This window comes from Sciurus carolinensis, chromosome 3 (assembly GCF_902686445.1).
Source record: "Sciurus carolinensis chromosome 3, mSciCar1.2, whole genome shotgun sequence".
NCBI lineage: Eukaryota > Metazoa > Chordata > Mammalia > Rodentia > Sciuridae > Sciurus > Sciurus carolinensis.
The window spans coordinates 158,601,701-158,626,743 of NC_062215.1; the positions used below are offsets into that span (position 1 = coordinate 158,601,701).

A 25,043-nucleotide genomic window follows, 5' to 3' on the forward strand; every position below is an offset into this window, starting at 1 on the left:
AAATGAGTGTTTCACACAAAACTCTCGAATTCTTGTTGAAGGTGACATAAAAAGTTGTAAATTTTAACATCAGCTGGTATTGCTTTTTTTTCTATTTATCATACAAATTGTGGCACTACAATTTGGAATCTGTGCAGCTTGTTACTTCAAGACAAATCTCACCTAAGAGGATATGGCAGCCTTCCACACTGTGGTCTGATTGCATTAGACCTAGAATGGCTAAAGAAAGAAATATTTTGACAGGGGAGATTGCACTTGAACACATCAAAGTGTCAGTTCAGATATGTGGCATCTGAGAAGCACCCTCCCCTTCTCCCCATTGCATAAAACTTGCCACCTCTCATTGTCTCTTCCAGATGGTGTGCTGAGTGCTCTTCAGCTTTATTCCTAGAGAGCGCCAGTCAACATCAATCTGTTATGCCATTTTCTTGTAATACTAATGTGGCTTATTTATCAATGCCAATTAATCAATGGCACACAATGGGTTCTTCCTTAGCAGCAAATGTAGTCTCATTTCCTTTAATACTAATCTTTTTTTTTTTTTCTTTAAAGAGCAGTGACCAGATTGGCAAGCCACGCATCTGGCAGACTGTGGTCACTTAGGAGCCATTCAACTGATGTAAAGGTGAAAGCATTTATTTCAAAACATGATTAAGAATCATATTTGGAGATCATGATTTCTAGCAGAAGGGTACAGGTAATTTGTAATATAAGAGAGAATTTAATGTTTTCATCATCACATGTCTGCATCCAGTAATATAACACCATGGGAGGAAGAATAAAATGTGATGACATTTGTGAATTTTTAGCTTTCTATGAGTCTTAGTAGCATCAGCTTGAATGAACAAAAGATATAATTTTACTTTGAAAAATGAAAAGAAAAATGAAGTGATAATTAAAATGCAAGTTGAAAGCTGAAATTAGATTAAATTGTATCCATGAGAATCAATTCATAGAGTGAACTAGAGGAACTTGAGTTCCTTCAAGTCTTACCGGAATGAATGTGTTGCCAAGATTATTATTTTCCATTGCAGAGTACTATAGTTTTCAGGCAAGTTGGAATTACTATAGTAATCACTATGAATTTCAGTTCTGCATGTCATACTCAAATCACTTATCTTCTGGGTTCTGTAACTACAGCAAATGATATAAAATATTAAATAATGCTACTGTGTGTGGAATGAATTAATAACCAAGGTACCAGATTACCCCATAGTATGGATGAGGCAGAGAAGGAGGAGGAAGAGTTCACCATCAATATTCAGGATGCAATAACCAATAACAAAAAGGACTTTAACAAATGTGTAGTTCTTTCAAGTAACTTCTTTGTCAACCTCATGACATTTAGCAAAAGTTATGTTTATAAGAAAAGGTATGCTTTGAAAACAGTAGAATGGAACATGGCATTCAAGTTAATTTCATGCAAGCATTCTAAAATCAATATTTTGTACTATGTACTCAGTATTGATTATATACACAATCTTTCAAGGGAAGTGTTAGCAATATAAAAACCTTGTAGTTCCAACAGAATGAAAAAGGAAATATAGGTTGGAAGAGGGAAGAGAACAGTGTAATGTCATTCATGAATAATGAACAAGGAGCACATGCATAAGCATAACTTTGCATTATATACTCTAAGTTTATGAGGTATGAGGAAGAAAATAATTAAACAGTAAGAGGCCTGCTTTGGTCCATTGTGTATCAACATCACAAATCCATCCTTCTTTCACCAGCCTCCAAAGGCAACATTGCTAAGCCCTCAACCAAAAGACTGGGTTTTACTCTGGAATTTGTCTTAGAATAAAATCAGAGGTCATGTCTGAAAAATTCTGACAAGGCAAACCACAACGATTTTGCTTTGAAAACACCACAAGGCAAAATTTGAAATAGAAATTTATTAAAATGATAAGAAGTAGGAGAGGGACACTAAGAACATAATCTCTGCTTTACAACCACTACTTCCATGCTAATTGGTTTGCATTTTCAGACTTTGAAAAGAGAGAGGAGTAGGAGAAAATATATCCTTAGAGATTCTGTATTTCACCTTGTCATTATTTAACCCTTTGTCAAACTTAATTGTTTACCTTATGCTTTTTTAAATGTTTTTAATCTATCTTCAATACTGTTTTCAGTCCACTTTATTCTTTTCATATTGATTTATTTCTGCATTATATTTGTATATAACAGTGGGATTTGTTGCTACATTATTTGTACATGTACAAAATATAACAATATAATTTGTCCAATATCATTCTCCCGGCCCCTCCTCTCCTCTTTTCCCCTGGTCCTTTCCTCTATTCTATTGATCTCCCTTAGATTTTTATAAAATTCCCCCCTCCCTGATCTTTCCTGTCCTTTTTTCTCTAGCTTGAACATAAGAGAGAAAACAGGACTCGATTTTCTGAGTTTGGCTTATTTTGCTTAACATGTTTTCAAGTTCTATCAGTTTTTCTGCAAATGACATAATTTCATTCTTCTTTATGGTCAAATAAAACTCCATTGGGTATCACATTTTCTTTATCTATTCTTGCATTGATAAGACACCTAGGCTGGTTCCATGGTTTTGCCATTTGTGAATTGTGCTGCTATAATCATGGGTATGCATATTTTGCTATAGTATGCTAACTTTCATTCTCTAGGACTAATACAGAAGAATGGTATCACTTGGTGTTTCTAATTCCATGCTTTTCCTCTCCTCTCACTTTGCATCAAAGTCAAAGAAAATATCTTTTCAAATTGTATCCTTAAGCTGGGCTCTGCCGTGCACACCTAAGTAATCCCAATAGATGGGGAGACTGAGGCAGGAGGATTACAAGTTCAAAGTCAGCCTCCACAAAAGCAAGGGACTAAGCAACTCAGTGAGACCCTGTCCCTATATAAAATACAAAATAGGACTGGGGATATGGCTCAGTGTCAAGTGACCCCTGAGTTCAAAACTCAGTATCCCCCCAAAAAACTGACAAAAAAATTGAAAAATCATTATCTTTATTTTACAACCCAGTTCAAGATTTAATTCTTCCAAAACCTTCCCTGGGAATCTCAAGATCTCTCTCCATTTTGATCTCCTACATTTGTATCATTATTTATTGATTTTGCTTGATCATTTGGGAGTTGGCACTCTTACATACATATTTCAAATATTTTTACTTGTCTCCCTCTGTTGTATAATTTATAAGTTCTAGCTAACATTGACTGAGCACTCACTATATGTTAGGAACTCATTCTTACAAGTGATTGATGTGTATTTCCTCATTTAATCCTCACAACAACTCAACGAAGTCAGGTTTTTACCTCACTTTCATTGATGTTAAGGAACTTGCCCAAGGTTATATGAATATGGAGTCAGGATTTGAATCCAGGTCATTTGTTTCTAGAACCACAACATAATCTCATAATTCTAAAATATGTTTCAGTAAAAATGGTCATGCTATGGTTCTTTATAGAAAGAACATTTTCCTTCCAGATATATTGGTGCCGTTGGGAAGGCTGAGGCAGGAAGATTGCAAGTCCAAGACTAGCCTCACAACTTAACCAGACTCTGTTCAAAATAAAACTGTAAAATAACTAAATAAAAATGGTCTGGGGGTGTAGCTTGACAGTGGTATGCTTGCCAGCCATGTTCAAGGTCCTACTATAAGCTTGCCTAGCATGTGCAAGACAAAAAATAACATTTTCTTGATTATTATAGAAACTCACGTTCACAGTTGTAAATGAGAAAAAAAGATAGCAAAAAAAATTATGAACAATAAAAGTCACTTATAAATCCTCCCACTAGACAGTCTTACTGGATAGGTTTTTTTTTTTTTTTTGGCTATATATGTGACCAAAATTTTGTGGTGTCTATAACTTTAAATTATAAATTGGAATTCTGCATTTCCTCTTAATTCTATATCATGAATATTTCCCTTGTTTTAAAAAATATTTTTACTATTTTAATAATTGGATTAAAGGTATCTTTCTATATTGGTAAATGGAAAATTCAGAATTAATAAATAATCCTCCTCTATGATGATGGCATAGACTACAGATTATTTGAGACCAAGTTTACTATTATTGATATCCAGGAAATCTTCCAATGAATGTCCCAGCAACATTGGGATGAAATTTGTAAAGAAGGTTTAATTGTACTGTAAAAAGTTAAATTATCTCATAGAAACATAAGCAAGTCTTCAGTTATGCAAACACATCGTAAGAATGGCAAGAAGACCTGATATCAATCGCTGTTTCCAAGAGTTTAAGGAAACGACTCACACTGGTCTTATCCAAAGACAAATGTGGACGGTACTGCCAACCTTGTGACCTAACCTGACTCACTTTTCCTATATCAAATTGTCAAGGACATAGAAATAATCCAGAAAAGTCTTCTGTTCTTCTCTTGTGTTCTCTGAAGTACTTCTCCTACCCCCAACATTTAAAAAAATTTTTTTTAAATTGACACATAATACGTTTGCCCTTTCTTCTATTTGGAAGAGGGAGGTGGGGAAAAATTCAGAGGTAGATAGTATATTTTAAAGTTTTTCCATGACTGAATTAAATGTTGTCTAATGTTGTGAGGGTATGACTTTCATAGGATATGGGCATCCTAAGTTAATGGGCTTTGTATCTGCCAGTATTCTTTTGCAAACCTCAGGAGATCCTATAAGAGCATTAGATGCCCTTCCATTGAGCTGGCTTAGAAAAGCACTGGTCTCCAAAAGCTCAGTAAATATAGATTAACTGACCTCTCTGGGTCCTTCCCTGAATATGGAAATGGTAGCTCACATGTATCTGCAATGCACTAGTCAAAAGGTTTAACATAAGAGAACTAATTTATGCTAATAAGACTCTTTCAGCAAAGAAGAAAACTGCAAATAACTGTTTTAAAAGCTCAAATTAATTGGATTAATATTTCTTTTCATGCAGCTTGAAGGTGGTTACATGACTAATAAATGTGCATGAGGTGAAATATATTCATCAGGTGTACTGTCTCTCCTTACCAAAAAAAAAAAAAGAAAAAAATACAAGGATGTCATCTACATTTTAGAAACTGAAATCAACACTGCATTCCATTTATTTATTCTACAACTATGTATTGAACACAATTAAATGAAAAGCTACAATTGAGTTTTAGGAGAAGAAAAGATGAATGAATAGAATTACTCTAGCTTACAAGTTAGTGTAAGAATATAGGGAAAATACATGATAGAGATATTATTAACAGCTATAGTTAAAAAACAGTGGTGTGCAGAAGATGAGAAATAACTGACAGCTCTGGAATCAGAAAGGCCCTCTTGAAGAAAGTGATAATAAACCTGTGTCTTGAAGGAAATTTGAAATGAAAAAATGAAAAACTAGAATTCAAAATGAGAAAATCATAGGAAAGCAGAGACAAGGCTGAGAAATCTTGAGTGTAAACATGGGCAGCAGCCGTTCCTGTACTTCCCGTGTGATAGAGTTCTGGAGGTGCTCAGCAAGTTCAAATGGATTTGGCATCTAAGGTATTGTCTGAAATTTCTTTATGTGTTTTGGGAATGATTCTTATGTCTGTTTCCTCAACTGAAAGAATACTATAGGACCAGAATACTTACAAGTTTCCTCTGGTTCAAAACTGTGACAATGTAGGCCATTTAAAAATTGACTAAATTGCCTAGCAAATAATTATTTAAAGAATTTTTGATATCAATAAATTCTTGAAAGTCAAATCATTCATAGTTTGAGGAAAAAAACACATAATTGTTGTATGGCTGCTATTTGTTTAAATTCTGAACATCTGTGAGGTCATATCACAACTTCAGTTATGATCTGATTTATATCAAAACCTATGACTGGTGTCTAAACTAAAACATCTAAGAATAAATCTGTGGGATAAAAGATTTAGAATTGCACTTTTATGTAGACTGTTATGCTCCCCTGTCCAAAAATTAGCATACTGGGCTGGGGATATAGCTCAGTTAGTAGAGGGCTTGCCTCACAAGCAAAGGCCCTGGGTCCAAATCCCCAGCACCACAAAAAAAAAAAAAAAAAAAAAAAAAAAAAAAAAAAAAAAATTAGCATACTGTGATGGAATTATTACCATTTCAAAAATATTTTTAAAGATTTATTTTACCCATCCTAGGTATGAAGAGGCAAGAGAGAGAAAGTGCCTAGTTACTCTTGGCATCATTTCCTAGCACTTGTAAAATCTAGAAATAGAAATTAACGTGGTAGTATTATATATTGCTCTTATTTCTCTTAGATTTAGGAAGTTGGGAATGAGCTCCTGTAACATTGTAAAGAAAAATCAGTGAAAACAAACACCCAGAGAACTATGTGAACAGTGTATCACTGTAGCCAGTGAAGTACATTAATGTCTTCATGCATCCACCATCTGTTGGTGAATCCAGCATGATATGATCTATGCAATGAATACAGACTCAACAGTAAAAAGGAACAGCAGAATAATAGGCACAGTACAACATGAATAGACCTCAAAAATAATAAGTGAACTTTTTTTTAGGAAACCAGACAAAAAAGATGACATATATTGTTTAGTTCCACTAACTTGAAATTTGTGGAATGGCACATCTACCAAAACAGAAAGCTCAGATCAGTGGTTACTTGAGGCTGGTTGTAGGATAATTGAATTGTAAATGAACATAATAACAACTGGGGGTGACGGACATTCTTTTCTAAACTAGGATTATTATGATGGACCCAAAACTCCATAAGTTTACTAAGGCTGATTAAATTGAACACATAAAATGGGTATATTTTATCATATATATTATACCCCCCAAAAAAGTTGTTAAAAATCCAGGGTCCCTCCACTGAAAGAAAATCTAATGTGAGGATTTCATTTGTAAGTCTACCAAATAAAATTAATTTCAAATTATTAGATTTGGTTGGAAAAAGTTGGTGCCCTTACTTATAGAAACCTTTGGCATGCATTCTCATTTTTCCTTGTACAAAATAATAAAACCATCATAAATTTGTTTCCTTCATTAATATCTAAATGCCATTCTTCAGAAATTAATGATGCATTAAAGTAAATCCTCTATAGTAGTTGTCGTTTGAATCTGAAATTTAACTAACACTGGAGGCATTAATTTGACATTTTTACAATATATACTTGAATTTTACTTCAGTAAATTAAAACTCAATAAACTATGTACTTAACTAAAAAGTTTTAAAAGTATAGCTCTACAACTCAATAAAAGAAATATTTGTCCAGGGTCTACTTGGTGATCAAAGAATTGATGTGAATTAACTTTGAGACATTGTTCAATTATTGAAGGTATATACATGACTATTCCAAGGTTCCAAGTTACACAGCTTTGTTAATTTCTATATGAGTTTTTATTAGTTTGGGCTTTACTAAATATAGCTCTGTGTTGCCTGAGCTCAGGTAGGTGTTCTCCCCTAAGAAAAGTATAGACTGGGTTTGTGGCATGGTTATAATAAAAGGATGAGATTTTATACTGTCAAGTATAAAACTTTGTCTCGTTGTGTTATTAGAATCATATATGATCCCTGACTGTGATAACTATACTTAAACAGAAGGTGCCTGCCTATGCTCCTCACAAGTAAGTTTTTCCCAGGTCTAAACTACAATATTGGGGTTACTGTCCAATTCCTTCCTTTTCTACCTTATCCTACCCAGGTCAAATTCAATCAGCCACTTAAAGAGAAAAATTAAGATATTAGGAGCCAGCATGGTCATTAAAATTATAGTACTGCTGAGTGGTTTCTCCAAATGCCAACTACTTCAACTTTCAATTAAGTGGCTGCTTCTAAATAAGCAACCTTAGGTACCAGCTCTATTTTGCTGACCAATAGCATTGCTGACCAATGGCTGTTTCTGTAGCTATCTATTATATACTTTTATACTTTCTCCAGAATCTTTTGGATATATTCATCTTTTTCTTGAAAGTAAATGAGCCATGCATTTAATTTGAGAGTGTCACATTCATTAATAATTAAATATCTGGTTTTTACACTATAATTATACAATTACTAACAGTGTTAGATATTATTTTATAGAGATTAAACTAAAAACTGACCTTTACTTAACCCTCTCTTAGAATTCACCAACTCAGTTTATTATATATGATGAAACATAGTAATTAAGTACATTCACTGTATTCCTGATATACATAAAAATATTGATGGACTTTGATATCCTACTCAAAAAAGAAAGGTAAGTACAAATCTACCCTGTTACTAAGGGTATTCTATAGTATAGAATATATATCCTACATATATATGTTTGTTTATATAATTAAGGGGATTAGAAAGAATTGAATGGGACAACTCAAATTTAAGATTTGTAAGAAACTGTAACCATCAAAAAGAAAAACAGCATTCATGAAACAGAAGAGAGACTGAAGCCTCTACTTAGCTGGAAAAGAGAGCAAAGCAGTTTTGGTGGATCTTCTTAGTTTCATGCCATTTTAATTGGGGAACAGTAAGACAATGAATTAAATTGATGGCTTTGATAGGAGGAAAGTTATTGAGAACACAATAGAAATATAGGTGAAACTAGAATGTTTTAATCAGGGAAAAGTTACTAAGATACAGAGGCTGCTGTCCTGAGTTGAGCACTAAAACAATACAAACGTCATAGCTCTCATCTTTTCTTATATTTGTAAAATTCAAGAAATTCTTAAACTATTTATGAGTTAACCCACACATTGAAGAAAGCAAACATATTATTTTGTATGTAAATATGTGGCAAAGAAGTCTGAAAATTCCAAAGAGCTTATATGCAATTAATTACATAACCAAAATCAGTTGCACAACTCATAAAATCTATGTTTTAGATATCCCACTCCTCATTTTATACCCAAAGGACTTAAAATCAGCATACTACAGTAATGCAGGCACATCAATGTTTATAGCAAATCAATTCACAATCACTAGATTGTGAAACCAACCTAGATGCCCTTTAATAGATGAATGGACAGAGAAACTGTGGAATGGAATATTATTCAGTCATAAACAAGAATAAAATTATGACATTTGCAGGTAAAAGGATGGAGTTGGAGAATGTCATGCTAAGTGAAATAAGCCAATCCCAAAAAAACCAGAGGCCAAATGTTTTCTCCGATAAGTGGATTATATACATGATGGAGGTAGGGGTGTGGGGTAAGAGAAGAATGAAGGCACTTTGGATTACATAGAAGGAAATGAGGTGGAGAGGGCGGGGGTATAAAAGATGAGACAGACATCATTACCCTATATACATCTATGATTACATGAATCATGTGAATCTATATCATGTACAACCATAGAAATGAAAAGGTGTACCTCATTTGTGTACAATAAATCAAAATGCAGTCTGTAAAAATAGAAAATAAAATAAAATAAAATAAAAAATATTTACCTACTGTGGTGTATATGTATTCTGAGAAGAATGTGCATACTGCTATCTCTTTAGTCTACAAACCTAATCTTTCTTTAATAATCACATATACTCATTGATTAAATTTTAAGTATTTTAATTCAACATCAAAGTTCTTTCAAGAAAAATATAAGAACTGCCTCCCTACCTTCTTGAACACAATGTTTCGAACACAATCCAAGTGTGCCTGACAACTGTAGGTGATCATAAAGGACACAAATAATGATATTCATTAGCAAATGATGATGTCCTTTGAACCTCTGAGTGTATGGAATCATTTTCCCACTCAATCTCTTGATTTTTTTTTCTTTTCTTCCAATTATATTTTTCATGGGTTGTTTTCGTTTCATCTTTTGCTACCAGCTGACATATGTCTCACTGTTTCTTACTTACAAATGATAATCTCCTTACACATCTATTAACTTACACTTTCAAGTGGGTATGGAGTTTGAAATCTTATGTATTTGTGGACAAAAAAGATATACATTAGTTATAAGGACACTGTTGCAGTGATAAAATTACTCTGTTAATTTTAACTGCACAGTGACCTCCTTATTTACTTCCTTATTTATGCTCTGTTCTAGATGCATGACCTTACCAGATATTTTAAAAATCCATTCTATTGAGAAATAAAATTATGTATTGAATTTGTAACACTACCATTACTTTCAGGAAACATTAGACACGTGTAACATGATACAATCTGAATTGATAATATTCAAATAACATTCAATCTAAATTCATGCATCTGGTTTTTTTCTTTTGATATTTGACAACCAATATCTGAATGAATGAATTCAATTGCCTTCTCACCAAAATACAAACAGCCCTATTGATGTTTGTTTTCATTCTAATGAATAATAAGCTTTTGGTGTTAAAAAAGAACACACACACACACATCTATTAATTTAGAAAGATGTAAAGTAAAAGAGAGAGGCCCTAATTCCTAACCCACTCATTTCCATTTCTCAAAATTAAACACTCTTAACACAAACTTATTTTTAAAAAGACATTGACACATAAATTGTTATATGATTTTCATGTGATGACTGAGATATTTTACAAAAAGGAAAAGTTTTAAAACTGGTAATTATGGAGTTAGTTTATTTATAAAATATAATTTAAGACTATCAATAGCAGCTCAGTGTTAAGTTGGTGGATAAAAATTCTTCCAAATTTTGAGGTGGAAAGTTGCTATTCTATTGAGAGTATGCGTGACCCAGTTTAAAATGTCTTCATTTTGAATTCTAGTAAGGAACTGAATTTCTATTAAGGAAGAATGACATACACAGTTTGCTTCTTATTTGCAAAGGGCTTTCAATTGAAGATCATTGAAGACATATTGGCCTATGAAGCTGAAATCATTCGGTATACGTTCGTTCATTTGTTCATTCATTCATTTATTCATTTGATAAATATTTATTGTGTACTTCACATGCACCAGGCGGCATTCTAGGCACTTGGAAAACAGCAGGGAATAACTACAAAATAATCCCTGCTGTCAAATACCTCATATCCTAGTGGGAAGAGAAAACAGAAAAGATAAGTAAGTAAATATGTAATATATTTGATAGTAATAAGGAAAAAGGAAAAAGAAAATGCAAAAATGAGGATGTAGTATCAAGGACAGTATATTTTTTTATTGGATGGTCAAAATAAGGCCTTTTAAGAGAACTTTTGAGAAATTGTATGTAGAAAGGGAGAGAGAAGGCAATCAGATATCTAAGGAACTACAGAGGCAGAAGAAACAGCAAGTGCTGGCATCCGGAGGAAGGCATGTACCTGATACGTTCTAGCTATAAAATAAAGAGCCAGTGTTTCAGGAGAAAAGCAAGCAAGGGACAACAGTAGAAGTTAGACAGGTGATGGGTAGACCATCAGCACAGTTTCTAGTGGGTCTGTTTTTTGGTTTTTAGTTGGAGAGAAAGGAAGTCATGGGAAATTTCGAGCAGAATGTCACAGTATTATCTGCATTTTAATATTTTATTTTATTTTATTTTAATATTTAATATTGTTTTTATTAATAATGGACTGTAGAGGGTCAAGAGTGGAAACAAGGGAACACAACAGAAGACTATTACAGTAATCCAAGGACAAGAGAAGGATGGTTCTTATAAAAGTGATGACAGTGGGTGTTGACATGTGACTGGACTCTAGATATATTTTAAAGGTAGAATCTCAGAATGTTTGGTATTTAGATGTGGGCCGTGACATACAGAAGGCAGGATAACTCCCTGACATTTGACTTGAGCAACTGGATTCTTCCAGTTGCAATCTATGGAAATGAGATATAAATTTAGGAGTCATCAGTATATGGCATTAAAAATTAAGAGGCTGGAGAGGATTATAAATACAAAAATATTACATCCAAAGATCAAGATTTTGGGGGCATGCCAATATTTAGAACTTGAAGAGGTGAAGACAAATGAACAGAAGGGGTAGAAAACCAGAAATATAGAAGGAATTTTGGGGTTAAGAAAGCCATGAAAGACAGTGTTTCCAGGGAAAGAGAATGACTCTTTATATCAGATGCTGCTGACAAAATAAAGAACATGAAAACTGAACTTGAAGCATGCAACATGCAGGCCACTTTTTTCCTTGATAAAAGTCATTATGCTAAGAGGTACAGTCAAATGTCTGACTGTAGTGATTTCAAGAAAAGATGGATAAGAAAAAATTGAAGATAGTAAAATCAAGCCTTCTAAGAAGTGTTTATTCTTGGAAAAGAAAGAAAAACAGGGGAATACTTGATGGAAAAGCAGGGTGCAAAAGAGGGTTCTTGAAGCATAGAAAAAAATAACAATATCATTGTAGATAGATGAGCCATCATAGAGGAGAGAATTATAAAGCCAACATTCAAGAGAAAATGGAAGGAGATGGCATTTGACTGTTGGATGGTTGACCAAGGTCAAAAGCATGGAAAAGCCATCTATGACTGCCGAGAAGATGGCACGTGGGGGAACAGATGACAGTAAGGGTACAGCTGTGATGGTGCGATGGTGAGAGAGTCCAGTGCATTGTAGATACATGTAGTGTAGAAATCGAGAAGTTGAAAAACACCACGTTTCCTCAGGGTATCAGCTACAACCATGAAATACTCAGACATGTAATCAAAAAATACATTAATACAAGTAAGCATCTGTGAGACAATTTGCATGACAGTATTTGCATTTCTTTTAATACGCATGACAGTTTGACATCTACATCCTATGTTCACATTGGGAAAAGTCTTCAGTTATATATTACATGTTTCATCAGCTTACTTTTCTTAGTATCAAAATGTCTCAAATTTATTCTATTTAATGTGAATACACATCATGGGTTGAAGTTGCCAGAGTGACACTACATAATTTGTATCAGTCCTAGGGCCCACTTCCTAACATGTGAAATTAAAACTTAATACAAGGTTCCCATTAGTTCTCTTATTTTATATCTAGATTCAAGAAAACTTAAAGTGAGGTAGGATTAGACCTAAACCTTCAAATAAAAATTACATACTTAACAATGACAAAGTAAATGGATTTTGAATGAGCTTCTCCAAATTCTGCTCAGATAACTGTGATATTACTGTATTCTAGTGAATTCTTTCTTGCATTAGTTCTATTATTTCTCATTGCTTTGAAAAAAAAAGAAAAGAAAAAGAAAAAAACTTAAAATAGGTGAATTTGCTTCTCTTCTCCATAAAAACCAGAGCTTCCTTCTCATATTTCCATGTGCACGGAAATCACCTAGGATCTTGTTAAAATGTAAATTCTAATTCCAAAGGTCTGGCCTATAACTCTGCATTTCTAACAGGGTCTCAGGTTCTGTCTTAGAGAAAAAAGAACCTAAACCATTTTGCCTTTGGCAGTTGCACAGAAGTTGAGATAATAAATTAATTGTTTTAAGTTTAATTGTTTGGGTCTCCTTAAAAAAACGGAGTTAACTGGAAGTATAAAAAATATTTTAGTTGATAGTTGATATGTATATTTCAATGAGAATATATAAATATAGTAATATTCAAACAATTTCAGAGCCTCCTTAAAATACGTTACAGCTTTTAATTAAAAACAAATAAATAAAATTATAATAATTCTTCAATGCAAAAGAATTTTATTTACCAGATTATTACCTGCTGCACAGAGCCTAATTTCATGCCAATCTGCTCATTAAATAACAACATCAAAGAATGGAAATGAAGTTAAAATGTGGACATCTATGTGAATCTGACACAGTGATTACACCACAGAGAAAACAAACAAACCAAATAGCATTATTTAACATTGCAATCCTGTAAGTGGCAATAAATGTTTAGCTGAGACTCTGCTGTGCTGTTTTTCCCACACCTGCTCCCACTTGCCAGGTTAGACTGGCTCAATCTGCTCTGCTATGGGATCACAATCATTTGAACAAACCCCCTCAGGGCAGCAATATCCAGGCAGCCAGTGTTGTCTCAGAGAGCTTCTGACATGATTTCCCATGAATCTGTAATTTTGTTTATGCACATTAAAAGTGTGGCATGGGGAAAAGATAGCATGCTACCAACTGATGGGAAATTCTTAACTTGCTTTCACAAAGATATATCTTTGAAATATGTAAAAATTCAGTCAGTATATATGCACTAAAAGAGGATAAGGGGCATGCTGTCAAGATCCTATTTCACCAGAGTTGTCATTCAAAGGGGTAGTTCCTACAAAGCACACTTGCAGTAGATGACCTAAAGAAAGATTACATAGTAAACATTATGTCAAATTTTGTTAATGAGAGGTACTTTGAGAAATTTTCACTTTATTACTATACTCTGATACTATATAAGGTCCCAGAAATTATAGTTCATTCTACTTTAGATCATTTCATGGTGACAGAGCTAAATCTTTAATCCACCTTTACAAACATGCATGCACACACATATCCCCATGTGATCTGCTTTTTAATGAGGCAGAATAGCTATTTCAATGTTTTATCATATTACTTTATATCATGGCATCCTTCTGTTGTTTTGCAATGAATGTACCCATGAAAATATTCATGTCACTAATTACTATTATTAAGAAGAAAAGAAAGATTAATGTTTTATTACAATGACCAGAAAGGTCACACTGCAGAAGATTAGAATGTGTGTAAGTGTGTGTGAGAGAGAAAGAGACAGAAAAGGGGGTGGGGGGTACATATCAAAGTCAACCAGTCTGCTGGGGGTAACAAAAACCATCATTTGCCCCTCAAATAAGTGACTAATTCAGCAAATTTTCATTTTCAAGCTAAAGCAACTTCAGTTTCCAAACCATAACATTAGAGTACAAAGGGCACAATTGACTAAAACTATCATTTCTGTTGTATAAATAAGAAACCCAGGGAAAATACATGAATAAAATAATTTCATATTTTTAAGACAAAACAGACTATAAGCTCTTGGTACAAGAAGTCTTTAAGAACATATATACTCTTTCGAATCACTGGGTATGTATACATGGAGTATCTTGTGTTATTTATTACAGATTGCATTTATGTACCAAGCAGTCTTTATTTCTTTCCCATATACTATTTCATTTGATTCTCAAAAGCGTCTTCATAAAATAATGAATAAAAAATTGCTTTGTTCACTAGCAATTTCTATTAACATAAACAGCATTATTGTTTTTGGTACTCTGAGCCAAATAATGTGTCTCTACCTCCTCCTCCCACTCCTCCTCATTATCAACATCATTATTGTATTTCTTCAGGAATCATGTCAGTTGCCTCTTGTTGGACAGCAGTGAGTTTGCTCAAGAGAATGAGTTTGAAAGTCAGACAGCAAGGATTATAGGACAGGGTTATCAAACTAGGAAGGGGAAAGATAATGAAATTAGGTGCATTACTTTGGAAACCTCATCCAAGGATGGAAGGAAATGATGTTATTGAGGTTCTATACTTATTAAACCCTATGTGTGCTTCATTTAATTATTTACCTAATAATGATCTGAGGTCACCACTTTATCCTCATGTTGTCCTGGGCTAGTGAGGAACAGAATGGAGACTCCAACCTTGATCTGCATAGTTCCAAAATAAGCCTTATTCACAACTGGAAGAAATGTTTAAACTAATAAAATTCACAAATTCCCCAGATAAAATCCTTCTCACTTGTCATAGCCCAAATAAATATCACAAATTATAATATTTGTATATAGACAGAAGGAGAACTGTAGGAATCAATATTCTAATAGCTTAAATTCAAAACCTGTGGATTCCAGAAAGACTAAAACAGAAGAATTAACCGAAGATCTGGCCCCATTTTTGTTATCCTTTTGATGATAAAGAAAGTTAGATAAGCTTGGAGTTCATGATCATTTTGTCCACAGTTTCATTATCCTGAAGTAAACAGGGTTCACTTTTTCCTAATCAAGAGTTTTAATAGTTATGGAATTTTAATGAACAATTCTTAATAGTCAGCAACCCATCTCTTTTATTATCTAGCATTTCATTATTTACACTCTTGTTTTCATGATTATAGAAACCAAACTTTAGCTCCCACCTTCAGGGTCTTCAAAAGTATATATAACCCTGAAAAGAGAGCTTTATTCCAAGAAATATAATTTACTAAAAACCTCAGTACCATAATTACTACAACCAAAAAAGTTAAACCACCTTGCTCAATGTTGCATAAATAATCAAGGAATTGTTAGGAATTCACTCTAAATGCGATGTCATGCTTCAAACATAAAATTCAATTCTCCTAATGAAGCAAACAAACTTCTTTGCCCTTTTTAATATGTATATATTATCTACTGTGGTAATCTAAGGAAAAACAAATTAAGTTCCCACTTGTAAACAGAATCTCATTAAATGCACGGATATGTGGAAGAAATGTGAAGAAATAATGGTCTAGTGGCTAAGGAACACTGATTGTCAGTCAATAAAAATGGTCCCAAATCTGTCACTGACTCAAGTATTTGTCCTTGAGAAACTATCCTCACTGTTCCAAAAGCTCTCAATTCATCCTGTTTTTAAAAGATGTTTACAAAGATTTTTGGCATTTAGGATATGCTTAACATTATTTTAAAACTCCAGAGTATGAATCATATGTACAAAAATGTTCATAAGGATGTCATTCAATATAATTAAAAATTAAATGTACAATTATGATTCATTCCTATTCTTATTTAAAACTAGATTTGAAAAAATAAAGCATTCTCAATACCAAAAATCTTGAATAATTTCATATATTACTTGTATTTTTTTTTTTTAACATGTGGTACTCAGTATTGAGTTCAGGGTCTCACACATGCCACGCAAGTGATCTACCACTGAGTTAATACCTCAGTCCCAACAAAACAATATTTAATATGTTTTAATATTTTCAAAACTGTTTTATTAGAAGCTATTGTTTAGATACATTACAAAAACCAAAGAGAATAATTTGAATCTACAAATATCTATTGGAAGATTCAAACTGTTTTTTTTTTTATGCAAAGAACAGTGACTAAGATTTGAACACTAACAACAAATACCCTCCACTGTCTTAGGAAGAAATGAGAATCAATAGCTTAAAGTTTACAGAAGTAAAAATAAATCTTTATTTATCATCTTCATATTGTACCTGTTTTTAAATGAATTGGTAACTAGTCTCCAATTCCCTTTTATTTCCACCCTCAAATTATATCACTTTTATAAAATTTTCAAATAAGATAAATATATAAATATAGCCCCAAATAATAAATAAATCAATTTGTTAGTCCCAAAGTAGTAGTTGTGTCAAAATATTACATCCTTAAATTATATGTTGATTATAAAAATAGCATAAACAAGTTTTTATTCCAACAAGCCAAGGGAAATACTTGTCTTTTTCTCCTTTTAAATAACTGGGTCTGCATAATAGTACAGTGTCTAAATAAAATCTAGTTCCAAAAGTGGGCTTATGGAGACTACTTCAAGTATTTTTTTCAAGTGGAACTCATGAATTGCATATATGATTTAGGTAAGTAGTTAAAGCTTTTGTATTTTACATTCAATTTCTTACACACCTTCTGAATGCCTCAAGCAATGATTATCAGAACGAAAAGTAACAAGGGACATCATCAATAAAATCAAGAAACAGAATGGGCTCAAATGAAAGCTACTGGTATCTTCACCATACTGTGAAACACATTTTTAAAAAGTAGATGTTGAACTTGCAGGCGGAGAGTAAAACACCAATTGTAGAAGATGCCTATCTCTTGGAGATGCTTATAACATTCTTTCAAATTTAAGTATGTCTGAATTTTTTCACAATAAAAATTTGGAAAAATAAAACCCAATTAATGCTCTTTATTGGGTCACTAAACTCTACATGTAGTAAATGAATGTCAATATTATCTTTAGTGTTTGTCATTTTCTTTGAACGTGCAATATGAAAATAAACTAATAAAAGGATTTCTTAAATCTATTAACCAACACTTCCTCTTTCCGCCTCATAAATTATACTTTAAAATCTATTCTGTGACAACTACTTGGAAAGTCAGTGGGCCTCCTCCACACATGCACTTTAAGGTGAGAAATTCCAGGTAAAGCCCATTAAATGCTCTGACCCAAACCTAAGAAAGCAGCACTTGTTTAAACAATGACTTTTGTTCCTATCCCTGAAAAGTAATAAGTCAACCATGTGAATATATTCATTAGAAGGAAGAAATAAGGACACAGTATGAGTGTGCTGCTTTAAAAATACAATATGTAGTATAAGTGAAGCAAAGGAAAATTAAAATGTTTTCATTGAATAACAATCTAAACATTTAATGAGTTTAATGATTTTACTTATGAAACTGGCTGGTAAATGGAGTGTGGGGTATATGGCATGCTAGGACAGCTAGAAAGTTAAGAGACCAAAGGGATTTTTGTGCAGCAATGGAAAAGAAACAAAAGAATTAGAGAAAATAAAATCGATCCTGCAATTTCAAATTTGTGAAGTTTGACTCTTGAAAGAATATGGCATTATTGGAGATAGGATGAAGTTACAAACAAAGCTGGAATCCACCTTCTCTACAAAATCAAAATTCAGAGTCTTAGTACAAGCTGACTTTTAATACATTCACATTCACAATGTCACAGAGCACATTGGTAATGGTGACAAAATAGGCTCGCAGTTTTAATGACATAAAAACGGGAAATTATTATTTTAGAAGAAATGGGAGTTGTGCATGTAAATCTAGATATGGAGACAAGTACATCCAGGTATATGGAATGAAAATTAAAGTAACTCAATCTGTATCCAGAGTAAGAAAATCTGGATTCTAAATCCCTTTTGTCTTAGACAAAACACATTTCCTCTTTGAAGGTTCTTTCCAATCCTGCAAAATCAGTAGCTCTGTTCAAATAGAGACTTCCTATAAAATTAATGTTACTATGACACCCAATATCTGAAATAATATTAAGTCATATCTAAGATGCCCTTTGACTATATGCAGAGATTGCACAATGGGGTATCTTTGATTATATACAAAGATAAATGATATACAAAGATAAATGGAAGAAAATAAGGAGTAGGAAATCTGATAGAGAGAAAATGAGCTATTCTCCATGGATTAAAATCCAGAGGATAATGAGCAATTGATGAAGAGCATCATTAGGTAGGACACAGAAAAGAAAGTTTGAACAGAAAGAAAAGAAGGTAAAAACAAGTTAACAACTGTATCATCTTTGTACACCTAAAAAAAAAAGTGTGTATATGTGTGTGTATGTGTGTGTATCAATGTACAAAAATATGAAGATTCGGGTAATAAGTTGATATTGTCTTTTAGAAAAAAGCAATCCCAAAATGGGATTCAAATCAACACCCTGTTTTTATTACAAAAATTAAAAGACTATCCAACAATTATGATCAAAGACTACCAAAGGAAAAGAAGAAATAGGAGAAAGACCAAGACAATCCACCTGTGATGACTGAATTCATGAGGGATAAAAAGACTGTTCACTGTTGAGATGTTTTAATGACCTAAAGAAGTTAAGATTGATAACAATAAAAAGCATGGCTTTGTAAAAGCTTTCTTTTTAATTGTATTTTTATAAGAGAAAAGAAGAATCAAAATCTCTTATTTAAGTGGGATTTTTGTTTTACTTTGTTTTGTCTTACACAAGAAAAGATAAAAGCAGAAGTGAATTCTGGTTTTATGAGATTTGAAGCTCATAAAATGTGGGGGACCTTCTTAATAAAAATAATATAAAATTAATATTAAAAGTTAGCTAGAAATCTAAGTATTTGCTTTCAATGAGAAAGTAAATTACGACAGATTTTTTTGTGAATCTAATGTGAAAACATCACATTCCACAAAACGCATATCTTTAATAATTAACTGACTGATGGAGAATTATATTTTCCTGTTTTTTATGTGTAGTCTGAGCACTTATTCATATGATCAAGTTTGCAGAATCATTGTCCACACAGAGAATAAAAGAAAATTCTAATTTTCCTTTCTCATGCAAAGAGTTTTTTATGTTTCCTTCAACTTCACAACTTGCTTTTGGTAATGCCATGTAAATTGCTAGAATTGCTGTCAAACTTGAGTAAACATCTGTCAAGTTTATTTCTATGTGATCTGTATGATTCAGATGGATTTTCTGGCTTCCCACATTGCAAGCTTGCTTCTTTGTATCCTATCACCACATACACAACACTAATAAAACTGATCTTCACTAAGATTCCATCTCACCCCAATTAGAATGGCAATTATCAAGAATACAAGCAACAATAGGTGTTGGCAAGGATGTGGGGATAAAGGTACACTCATACATTGCTGGTGGGGCTGCAAATTAGTGCAGTCACTCTGGAAAGCAGTATGGAGATTCCTCAGAAAGCTTGGAATGGACCGACCATTTGACCCAGCTATCCCACTCCTCAGCCTATACCCAAAGGACTTAAAATCAGCATACTACAGAGATACAGCCACATCAATGTTCATAGTTGCTCAATTCACAATAGCCAGATTGTGGAACCAACCTAGATGCCCTTCAATTGATGAATGGATAAAGAAACTGTGGTATATATATACAATGGAATATTACTCAGCCATAAAGAATAATAAAATTATGACATTTGCAGGCAAATGGATGAAATTAGAGAATATCATGTTAAGTGAGATAAGCCAATCTCAAAAATCCAAAAGGCAAATGATCTCACTGATAAGTGGATGATGACACATAATGGGGGGTGGGAGGGGGGCAAGAATGGAGGAAGGAGGGACTGTATAGAGGGAAAAGAGAGGTGGGAGGTGTGGGGGAGAAGGAAAAAAATAACAGAATGAATCAAACATCATTACTCTATGTAAATGTATGAATGTTCAAATGGTATGCTGTTACTCCATGTGCAAACAGAAACAACATGTATCCCATTTGTTTACAATAAAAAAAAAAAACTGATCTTGTGCTTTCTTGTGATTTTTTTGTTTTGTTTTGTTTTTTTCCTGTGGTGTTGGGGATTGAACCCAGGGCCTTGTATACGCAGGGCAAGCACTCTTACAACTGAGCTATATCCCCAGCCCTGATGATATGCTTTTGTATTAGAAAGGTAAGTGTTACAGAGGAAAAATCAGAATGGAAAGAGTTAGTGATATTAATTAAATTTTGGCTAAACTAGCTTGATGTCACAAATTTTACAAAACCTTACAATTAGAAAACCAATTATGTGAACCTAATGTTATGGCACTTTCCAAGGCTTTAAATAAAGAAAGTACCCTGCACAAATTAATTTTGTAATCAGCATAAGTCTGTATGCAAGTAGTGATAGGCAGGAGGAGAAATAGAAAGACTAAGGAAAAAACTCATTTTAGAGACATGTAACAGTGAGTGTGAAATACAGTGGGTTTGAACAGTTAGATCCACAGACTCAAGTATATTGGCATTCAATTTTCTGTTTGTAACTCTATGGAACACAGAAAACAAGAGAATCATTAGTCATTACATGTAAAAGCATGTGTGGAACTATGTCTGTTCATCAATAAGCAAAAAATTGATAATCCAGGAATCTCCAATATATTCAGATATTATTTGCAATTGCTCTCTATAGTGGGTTGGGGTTGAATTGTGTCGACCCCGAATTCATGTGCTCTTACTTGAAATTAAGAAATTTGCAGATACAATTAAGGTAAGGATTAAGATAAGACCCTAGTGGATTAGGATAGGTCCTAAATTCAATGACAGTCCTTATATGAAAGAAAAAAGAAGATATAAAAAAGGAAATATAAAGATAGAGGCAGAGATTGAAATGATGTGTCTATAAATCAAAGAAAACCAAGGATTCCTACAACCTCTAGAAGGTAGGAAGCAGGAGACAGATTCGACTTGAGAGTTTCCTGAGGAGACAACTATTATGGTTTGGATATGAGGTGTCCCTGGAAAACTCACATGTGAGACAACACAACACTGTTCAGAGGTGAAACTACCATGAGAGTTGCAATCTAATCAGCAGGTTAATCCTTTCGACGGATTAATGACTTAAATGGATTACTGGGTGGTAACTGTAGCTGGGGCATGGCTAAGGGAAGTGGGTTACTGGGTGCATAACTTAGGGAATGATACTTTGTCCCAGGTGCTCTTCTCTCTCCCTCTCTCCCTATTTACCCCTCCTTCCTGGTTGCCAGGAACAGTTCTTCTCTGCCATGCCCTTCTGCCAATATATTTTGTCTCACCTAAGGCCCAGAACAGTGGAACCACACAGTCATGGATTCCATCTCTGAAACCATGAGCCCAAATAAAAGTGTTCTCTTCTAAGTTGTTCTTGTCAGGAATTACCACAGCAACAAAAAGCTGACAGACACACCAACCCTGCTGACACCTCAATTTGGTGGCTTCTGACTTCCAAAACTGGTAAAGAATAAATTTTTGTTTTAAGTCACCTCATTTGTATAATTTATTATCATCTTACCAGGAAATTAATGCACTATCCTCACAAAGAAATACACCTGAATTGGTTAGCATAATAGTGGATGTGTAAACTGTATGTTTATATGTATACCTAAAGATCCATGGAAAAAAGGAATTCCTCTTAAAACAAAACATTTCTCAGAGGACTGCCATGCCCCAAATGACTTCTCTGCAGTCACCTAAAGCTAAGAGTGTGTTAAATGTTTAAGAAACTGTGGTATTCAAAAGGGAAAATACATGATGTACTATTTCTGGGGAAAGCTAACTATTACATGAAGTAAGTTCCTATTTTATGAACAATACTATAAAAACATCATAATAGAATCTTGTGTTTAATTTGAAATTTTCTATAATTTTCAAAGTATGTAATATTCCATAATAAATAAGTTCCAAAGACATTAACTGCCTTTCCTGGAGAGAGGAACCAATAAAAATAATACATGATCACTAGAATCAACTCTCCATTTTTCCTTTTCCCAATAATTATATTTTCTTATACTTGCTCTTTCTATTTTGGATTTTACAATATTAATTATGATATTAAATGTTACTTAAAAATCTTAATAACAGTACTTAATAATCTTAATAATCACTTTTTGGATGCCACTGTAATTGTTAGATCTTTTATTGCTTCACAAGTACCTATGGTCTATTTGTTCTACTAAATATTAAGATTCTAACTGCAATCGCACGTTCTGAGCAAATTTTAGTTTACGCACAATGCCTGGAATAACGCTAGAAATCTCTTAGATATATGTTCAATGTTTATTACTTGAGGTGAATTTGTTACATGGACAAAAATGTTGACATCTCTATATTAAAGGACTCAGTTTCAAAATGTCCTCAAAGGAAAGGAACTACACAGCAATTCATCTGAGAATAGTTGCATATCTGTTAGTTAGAAATTAAATCCAAATGCAATTTATTTATACAGGGAACTATAGCAGTGTTGGTGGCTTTCCTTTCACATGGTAAAGTGATCGTTGGCCATATTTTACTGTGCTGGTGGAAGGCCAACGAAAAGCTCTTCATTAACATATACTCAGTAATTACCAAAAGCACATAGACACATCTCATTTCTACCCTGCCATTATGCTCACTGGCCTGGAAAATGAGACTGGGCCAAGTGGAACTGTCCCAAGCACATGTACTGCATATTCCTGGAAGGAGAGTCACGGTGTGCCTTATAGACAAGGAGCCTGTCTGTGTCCCTTAGCAACCTCCTGTGGACAGTTTTTACAGGGGTTCTGGTAAAATGATCAAGACAGGTTTACCAGTATGCGTTGTCATTCTGTTTTAAAATATCATGATTACAGTAAGGATGTTATGTCAATAAAAGAATCATTTTTAATTATTAATTCCATATATACTGTGAAATAGAAATTAACCTTCACTTTCATATTCTAGTTTATGCATGAATTTGAGATAATAAAAACCGTGAATACTATGCATGGAACTTTTCACATTCATATCTTTAGTCCACTAAAATGAAACCATGTAGTGGAAAAGTAGCTGGGTGAATTACCATGTGAATTAACAAAAAGGTGTCTACAGACTCATCATAAATTCCCTGTTTCAAATGAAATTCTGGGTAAGAACCAGTGGTAATGTTTCCTTTGCCATGTTTCCCCTTAGTGAGAAAGTGAAAGGGGTGTTATTAGCTGCCTTTTATTTTCTCTATGCTTTCTCTGGAGGACAGGTCATGAGGGGAGGTCCTGCTGAGATGCTTATCAGTGCTAGCAGGTATGAAAGAAGCACAGAAGAAAAACATGCTACCATCGTTCATTCAGTGCTCAGGAAATTACAGTTAGCTCAGGGAAGCAAAGACAAGCCTCTGCCCTTGAGAAGTTCACAGTTGTATACTCATGTTCATGTGTCTCAGGGCTGTGATACATGTATCTACATGGACCATAAGAGCATGAAGAGATGAACAAATAAGTTGAGGCAATCATTTTGTTTTCTGAAAAGTTCAGGAAAGCCTTCATCAAGGAATTGAACTATTACACATATGTGGATATCTCATTATGTCTAATTTACATTTTTAAATGTAGCTTCACACAATAATGATGAACATACTAATAGGCACAAGCCATTTGGTAACATCAGTTCAAGAAATTTTTCAATAGAAAGGAGTTTATGACATATTGGTGTAACAAATTCACATATATTTTGGTAAGTAATTTAAGGAAGTTTTTTTTTTTTTTTTGTATTTCAGATTACAGATACATGTACTGAAACACGGCTTCCTCTGTCCTCCCATTCTAAACACTAGGATTCAAGATATAAGGAAGTGGCTTTAATATGAAAGAGATTGGGGTAGGAACCCTGGCCTCACAACCTCTTAAAGTAGCCTGGATAATGAAACACAGGATCTTCTGCTGAGTTACCAAGACTTTTGTTAGTAAAAAGACTTATGTGTTGAAAATTCAATCCAGCGAATTTTTTTTTTTTTTTTGTTACTGGGGAGTGAATTCAGGGACACTCCCCAGCCCCTTTTATTGTATTTTATTTAGAGACAGGGTCTCACTGAGTTGATAAGAGCCTCACTAAGTTGCTGAGGCTAGCTTTGAACTCTCAATCCTCCTGCCTCGGCCTCTGAAGTCACTGGCATTACAGGCATGCACCACGTATGCCTGGTGACAGAGAAAATATTTTTGAGGCTGTTCCAAGTAGAGGATTCCACCAGAGGACTTAGCCAACTGAAAACATATTTTCTCTCTTAAATGGCTATGTGTTCAAAAACTGTACGATGTACTTTTGTCTTACATAACAGTTTAACAATTTATTCTCATTTTAAAATTCTTTAAACTATCACTCATAAGTAGATTTACCATTGTAAACA

General features: G+C 33.5%; 1 protein-coding gene across 5 annotated transcripts in view; it reads right to left on the reverse strand.

The window, feature by feature from the left end:
* The window catches only part of Erbb4 (erb-b2 receptor tyrosine kinase 4), a 1,062,955-nt gene that overhangs the window by 767,472 nt on the left and 270,440 nt on the right, over positions 1–25,043 (reverse strand). The window lies entirely within an intron of this gene.